This window comes from Protobothrops mucrosquamatus, unplaced genomic scaffold (assembly GCF_001527695.2).
Source record: "Protobothrops mucrosquamatus isolate PMUCROS unplaced genomic scaffold, P.Mucros_1.0 scaffold27, whole genome shotgun sequence".
In the NCBI taxonomy this organism is placed as follows: Eukaryota; Metazoa; Chordata; class Lepidosauria; order Squamata; family Viperidae; genus Protobothrops; species Protobothrops mucrosquamatus.
In genome coordinates this window covers 1545353-1553237 of record NW_015386412.1, presented here as the reverse complement: position 1 = coordinate 1553237, position 7885 = coordinate 1545353, and positions in this window count along the sequence as shown.

Sequence of the window (7885 nt, the reverse complement as noted above, 5' to 3'; positions counted from 1 at the left end):
TCTGGAGGGGAGGAGGACACCACAGTTTATTGCTCTGCTCCTGACACTTTACAGCTCCATTCTTTGACATTTTTGCATATTCCCCCCACAAGCTGAGGGAATCCCCTTTGCCCTCCCAGAGCAGCCTAGGCAAGTCCAGGGACTGGGGACATTGTTCAGATTGACATTTAGGTTTGTTCTCTCTCTCTCTCTCTCTCTCTCTCTCTCTCTCTCTCTCTCTCTCTCTCTCTCTCTCTCTCTCCCTCTCCCTCCCTCCCTCTCTCTCTCTCTCTCTCTCTCTCTCTCTCTCTCACACACACACACACACACACACAGAGAGATGTATGCATCTCCCCCCTCCCCCCCCACAGCAGCTTCTGTGGCAGCCCGTTCTCCTTTTATCCTGTCCTGATCTGCGGTTGTGCTCAGGGGCAACCAATGACTCTTTCTGAGCTAATGGGAAATCTGGAGATTAAGGAACTTATGTAGGGCTAGACGAGGAAGGAGAGATCCTCCATTTCCTTTTGTCCCCAACTCACCAGCATGAAGTTTTTCCTCCTGAAAGTGGGGCTCTTCTGATCCAGTCCAGGAGCTTCCTTAAGCTGAGGAGAGCTCTCTTGTGCTCAGCTGGTGTCCTTGGGAAGGGCCCACTACCGCTGCTCCTTCCGCCTCCGCCTCCGCCTCACATTTCCGAGGTGGGCTGGGAGCTGCAAAGAAGGTTAGAACCGGTTCTGGCTCAGCAAGTAAAAACTTGCCTCTGCTGGCTTCTGTTTCTCTCCCTCTGCAGCTCAGCTCTGGGGAGGTTGTAGCCTGCAGAAGGGAAGTCCAAGTGCTGCTTGACACTCGGGAGGCACAATGGAATGGAGGCCCAGGTATTTTCTTTTTCTACAGTCATTCCATTCCCTTTCTGTTTAAATTCCAAACTGCAGGTCAATTTCTTCTACATTACCTCAGTAGAGTCTTAAAGCATTTTAAAACAATTATCTTTAGCAGTTGTATTGATTGTTTGGCAGGGAAAATTTTCAGTCGATTGAAGCAGATCCAGGGATGTTATACTTTTCTATAAGAGAAAGGTAAAGTTTCCTAAAGACAGGTTTGGCTGACTAGCTTTAATAAGGGGTACATCCTACCATGGAGGTGATGTAATGAGGATAAAAATGTCCACTTCATATTTTCTTTGTTTTGGGAACATCCAGAGAAGATTGTATACTCCTGCTCCCTGCCAGAAGCCTTTCTGGGTAACTCATATTGGTGCTGAAAAAGGCACTTCTCAAAAGGAAGTTGCTTTGCAAGATGACCACACACAAGGCACAAGCAGAGCCTTTCCAGCCCCTCCATAGGTGCTGTCCCAGCACAGGCCTTCAGCGGGTTCAAACGCAGACTGCATCGGGCCAGCCAGAGTATCGGGCTGCTCTTGTGCTGCTGGCCACCAAATGCAGTGACCCAAAAGAGCCAGAGAACCACGGAGGCCTCCTCACACCTTCCAGTGTGTGTGTGTGTGTATTAATTAAATAACTAAACGTTATTTAACGTTTCTCAGTTATAATTTCTAATACAGCAAATATCAATAGCTATAACCCACATAAAACAAATCTCTCTGGGGTCCTCAGTCATTTTAAGAATGCAAGATAAAGGAGTCCCGGGACCAAAATCAGAACCAAATATTTTTCTAGTTACCACCTTCATCCCATTGGGATGCCCTCGAGAGTCTCTGCATGAGCCCAAACTGGGAACCCCAGTGGCCCTCTTCCCAACTGATCAGTTTGTAGAACAGCAAATACTTGTTGGAATTTTGGGTCAGCATTTGTGTATATCACCGTGTACATAAAAAGTGAATGGAAATACAAAATAGAGGGTTTCATCTGGTGCAGACAAAAATTGACTTAAGTATTTAGAGTTCCCTTAGGGTTAGAAATCTGCCAGTCTTGCAACCTTTGCAATGCTCAGGGATTGGGGGGGGGAGGGGACTTGGTCTTTTTTTAAATTAAATTTTAGAAACTTTCAGTTAAATTTTCTTAAAATAATTTCCTAAACTGAAAGTTCAATTAAATTTTCTTAAAACATATTTATGGTAGCAAATATGATGTCAATGCTGCTAACATTGGATGTTCTTGCTTGACAATATATGAAGATGCAGACATTTTCTATTTAACCCGTGTATTACTTTTAGAGTTAAAATTAGATAATGCTGGCAGGGAGGGGGGAAGAATGTGCTTGGGGACTAGTTAGCCATAACAATATTTCAGTAGGGTATTTTTCAAAGTTAGTTGTAATAAGAGGAGATAACCGGAGGGAAAGTTCACACTTCAAACTAATTGGAGAATGTGATTAATGACTGTTAAATGAAGAAGTGAGTTATGCTTTGTTACGATGTGCTGGGGGAGGAGAATTCAGATTTTGGCTTCACTATGCGGAAGCTATGTTGCAAATTAAAAGATTCTTTAAGGTAAACAATACCTCAAAGTTCTTTGAAGAGCTTCATCTTTCGGAACCATGACATATAAACTATAAAACTAATATAAAATAAACAATATATGTGGAAAGAAAAATATAAATGAACTCATTTTTAAAAAAAGAAAAATATGTTGAAAACAACCAAGAGAAAACAATGTGAAAGAAGAGGGAGGAAAAACCAAAAATGAAAGTTGAAAAAAAAATAATGAAAATTTTAAACTATTCAAATTTCAAAATTTACATTGTCAGGCTGTTAATTATATATTACCATTCAGTTGACCATATGGAATCATATTGTCCAATTTTGTCCAATACAAAGGCACTTCAAAGACTGAGAGTTGGCAAATTTAATTAAACCAGGATCCAATCTGGGTCGGTCACTAGGACCAGAGGCTTGTTCTTCTGAACTTTCGGACTTGTGCTGAGCCCATCCTCAGGGGAGCTTCTCTCTCTAGCAGTGTGTGTGTGTGGTGAGAGAGAAGTTCTCGTGAGGGAGAGGTTCCCCGAGGATGGGGGCTCCAGCACGCGTCTGAAAGCTCAGAAGGCCAAACCTCTGGTTCCAGTGAGCGACCCAGATTAGATCTTGCAACATTATCCTGGGATACGTATTATAGTTGCCTTCATTGTTAATTAAACTTTTTAGAATCTGATGCATAATCATCTTGCAGGAATAATTTGCAACACTCCAATCACAATATAGCCAAAATTCTTCATAAATTGGAAGTTTCTTCAATTTCAACTACAGCATTCAATTGGCATCTTCACTGGTTAACTTCCTTCCAGGGATCCAGGTTTAGCCTGATTTTTCAAGGTATCCTACTGAAATCACAATTTCCACAAATCCACAAGAGGGCGCTCAGACATTAGCTTTTTGAAGTGAAGTTTGAACCAGGTCCTTGCTGGGAACTGCAGATATTGTAGTCCCTTCCACCCCCACTGCCAAGAGGGGTTTCCTTTCCCCTTCTCCACAAGTAAGGGTTACTTTACAATTGGACTTAATTTCAGATAGTGGGGAATGAAATGTCATTTATAGCTGCTGGTTTTGACATTACTTGAGCCTCTGCTGGCAGTAAAGTCCTGTAACAACCACTCTATAGGACAAATCCGCAGAAGTCTAGCAGAGGGTGCCCATGAACACCAGAAGACATGATAAAAACTCCTTAATTTCAGAACACATAGACAGACTCAACCATAGCGTCAATTGGGAAAGTGTGAGTATCCTAGACCAAGCTAAATCCCCCAAATACTCAGGAATTCTGTTTGGCATTCAGACAAATCAGCCATCAACAGGCACATAGAAATAAATCACAATTTACACACCATTCAAAAAAGACAATAAGAAGAGAACAAAAAGACCAAAAGACATCCTCTCCAGTTGCTAACACTCAGATAAGCAGGGATTAACACCCGACAAACATTAAGCAGTGAAAGATATTCGAATCAAGGAACTACCAAGGAGAAAACCACATTGCTACCAACACTGGCAGGGCAAGCCACTGTATGTAAGCAGGGAACAAACCCCAGACTCACTAACACTGATGATGTTGAGTAATGAAACATCTGCAAGCAAACAATCAAGCTCAGAGAGCACCAAGTATTCCACAGATCGACCTTGAACTACAGAGATTCTCTTTATTGGTACTGGGAAATAACCTTGAACAGCCTGTCAGACATACATAACTGAGTATCATCAAAATGTGATGGCACTTAACTCTGTACCAACAAGTTCCCTTGCCCAGTGGTTTCATATAGAAGTTAAATAGGACCAGGGAAAGAGTTGAGTCCTCCAGACCCTGCATAGCGGAGGCTTTGGGGCCAGACTTCTCCTCACTACCAACACTGACTAGAACCAAAGGAAAAAAGCCAACAAAAGGCCTACTTCTTTAAGCTGTTGCAAAAGGCTATGGTGACTGATGGCACCAAAGGCTACTGAAAGATCAAGGAAGACTTGATCTAAGACCCTTCTCCATCCCATATTCTTGCCATATTTCTTTACTCAAAAGTTTGCATGTTTCTTTTGAAATTTGTCTAGCTGAAATTTGCCCAAAGTTCCTGCTTGACAAGATCCTCCTGAATCTTGATATTGCCCTTCAAGCTATTTTCTATTGGCCCACCTTTGTATTGCTTACAAATTTTATAATTATATTTCCTAACTCTCATCCAAGTAATCTGCAAATATATTGAACAGCACAGGGCCTAGAGCAGAGCACTGCAGTCTGCTAGTGAACATTTCCCTCCAGCCTGGACATACACTTGCTGGCTACGATTCTTCCACCAGCCGTGTCCATCTAACAGCAGCAAAATTCAAGCCTCATTTTGTCATATACCTTGGGATGCCTTGTCGACTGCTTTGCTGAAGTCACAATATCCATCACATTCCTGCTGACAACTAAATTGGTCCCTGTCAAAAAAGAAGATCAGGTTGTTTAGGCACAATTTATTCTCGATAAATCTATGCTGGCTCCTGACAAGCAGTATATTATTTTCTAAATGCTCACAGAACTGCTTAATCATTTGTTCCAGAATTTTGTGTGTGTCAATCTCATACTGACGAGCCCATAGTTCTATCCTTTCCCCACTTTTTGTAGAGAGGGAAAGCATTTCCCTTTTCCAGTCCACTGATACAAATCCAGTGCTCCATGAAGATGTTCCAAAGATTGCAGAAAGCGGCTCAGGTGGCATTCACAAGCTCCTCAAGACCGAGCTGTGACTACTCTGGTCCCAGACCTGAGACAAAACTCTACCTCTGCTTGCCCCCTCATCAGGACACTCATCATCCCCAGCGCCAGCACCAGCATCCCCAGCCTCTTCTTAAATGCAGGACTGGGTTATGTCCTCCTCCACCCCTTCCCATTGCAAATGCACCTCTTACTAGTAGTGTAGGAAGCTCTGTTTTGCTCTGCTTCAAAGCCATTGTTTTCTCTCCAAAGCCCTTGCAAGTGAGCAGCTGGCGCAGATGCAGAGTCACCCAGGTCAGATGCATGTGGATCCTGAAGGACAGGTGCCCAGCTCGGGAAGTTCCCATGCAGGACAGACGATGTGACCTGGGAGTGGGGAGAAGCTTTCTAGAGCTTGATGAACTACTCGGTCCTCTGCACTTGTTAGTTGCTGGCAAAAAATATTTCTCTTCCCCACTCACTTTGATAGAAAGCAGGGAAAGTGCGCCTTATTTTATTATATGCTAATCCATAAAAATCCCCAGACAGTTTGTTGGCAGGACTAGTCCTCAATGGTCTTTTAATTCTTGTAATTGGCTTTAACAGATGTTCTCTGGAACCACGTCCTAAAACTCAGGTTGCTGGGATGCCATCAGCAAGCGACAGCATATCAGATTTCCTGGGGCCTCTGAGGGCCCTTCAGACAAGGAAGTCAGAGGGGTCCCAAACTCAACAGGTTGAGTCCTAAGCAAATTGTGCTAACAGATCTCTATTCGCTCTCTACAACTAACAACCAACAAGAGCAGAGGCACGCAGGCCTCTATTTATACCCTCTGATCCCCGGGCAATCCCAACCAATAGCAGGCAGTCTTTTCCCGCCTTGCGCATGTGCGCAAGGCCGGCGCCGCTCAGTCTGGTCCCGGGCAGCTTTTGCAAATGCCCGGGACTCTTGCATCGTCCCGAGCCTGCTTCTGCAGGCTCAGGACACAACACCCCTCCCCCCTAGATAAAATAATACTGCGCCCACATGGACGCCACCTTTGGTAGAGCATGTGTTTACTAACCTTTGCATTAAATGCACAGAGTATGAGAAGTATGGGGCCGTTCTGTCGTTCTGAGAACCCACGCACCCAACCCAGTTTCCTAAGAGCTAACCAGTCTTGACCTCTTGTTCAGGTTCCTATAACTCTTGCTCACCTTACGTAATCAGCAAGGTATTTTGGAGGGCCTTTGACCCGTAGCGACCTTCTCGGACCTGGAGAGACTGAAGTGCCCCCACCGTTGCCTTCCTCACTAGGTGAATTACCCTGTGGCTGTCTTATGACTGTTGCCTGACTTCCCTGTCCGCCTCCTAGGCTCAGGTAGTCAGGACTCTGCTGTTTGCTATACCTGGTTGACCTACCTCTTAGGGAGTTTTCTGAGCCCTCTGAACTCATCTCAATGTTCCCTGAAGGTGTGTAATTTTCCTGGCTCCTTTCTGTAGTGATAGGGTCCATGGATACCTCCCTGTTAGCCCTAATGCGTGGGGACATCCTTCTGTGAGCCAATGCTGAAAAGGGCAAGTCCCCACCCTGTTGTGCCTGCTCTCTTGTATGTTGTGAGTTATGAGTATGCTCCCAGTCAGTCTCCTTGTCTGGAGTATTGTTGGTGAGTTGTGGGTAGTTAGTATACCTCTGGTGTGACTCCCAGGCTGGAGTGAGTGTGGCGGTGTCTGTTTGCCCCCTGCCCCATGAATTCCTATTTGGAGCACTTGCGGAATGTGGGTGTTGCGTACCCCTGTTGTCCTCAACAGCCATTGTCGGCTGCTGATTCTGATTCTGATTCCCAGAATGCATTTCCCATTCCTCCTCCCCCCCCTAGAGAAGACTCCGCCTTACACGGAGTTGATCAATGTGGCGGCGAAGAACGCGGCCGTCGTCCAAGGACACCTCATAGGACAGAGGCCCCGAGACCTTGCAGACCACAGCCGGGACCCAGAGGTGTCCAGGCCCATAATTCCTGGCCCGGACAGGATCACCCACTTGCAGGACCCGTGGTGGGTGCGGCTGGGACACCTGTGAAGCTACTCGCTCCGGATACAGCCTGTCCAATTTAGTCACAAGCCGGCGGCCCCAACGGAGTTCAGCCGGGCACTTACCCGTGGCAGTGCACGGAGTAGTACGATGGGCTAGAAGGAAGTCAGCCAACCTGTGATGCCAGTTGCCATGAGTCAGTTTCTTGAGAGCGTCCTTGGCGACGCGGACCATTCGTTCAGCCAGACCATTGGTGGAAGGGTGGAATGGAACCGAAGTAGCGTGGCGAATCATGTTGGCTTGTAGAAATCCCTGAAACTCAGTAGAAGTAAACTGAGGACCATTATCCGCCACCAAAACGTCTGGCAGACCATGGGCAGCAAAAATGTTTCTCAACACTTGAATGGTCTTGGCAGTCGTGGTGGATGACACAGGCACAACCTCCAGCCATTTGGAATGGCTATCTACAACCACCAGGAAAGGGCCCAGCGTAATCTATATGTATTCTAGACCATGGAGTGTGTGTTTCCTCCCACCTATGCACAGGGGCCTGGGGCATCTCTGGCCTGTACTGCTGACACGGATGACACCCATGTACCTGGGCCTCAATGGCCCTATCAATGCCAGGCCACCACAAATGGCTGCGCGCAAGCGCTTTCATCCTGACAATCCCTGGGTGGCCCTCATGTAAGGAAACTAAGATTCTCGCCCTCAATGAGGCCGGAATCACGACTCTAGAGCCCCAGAGGAGGCAGCCATTGAAAGTGGACAACTCGTGCCTCT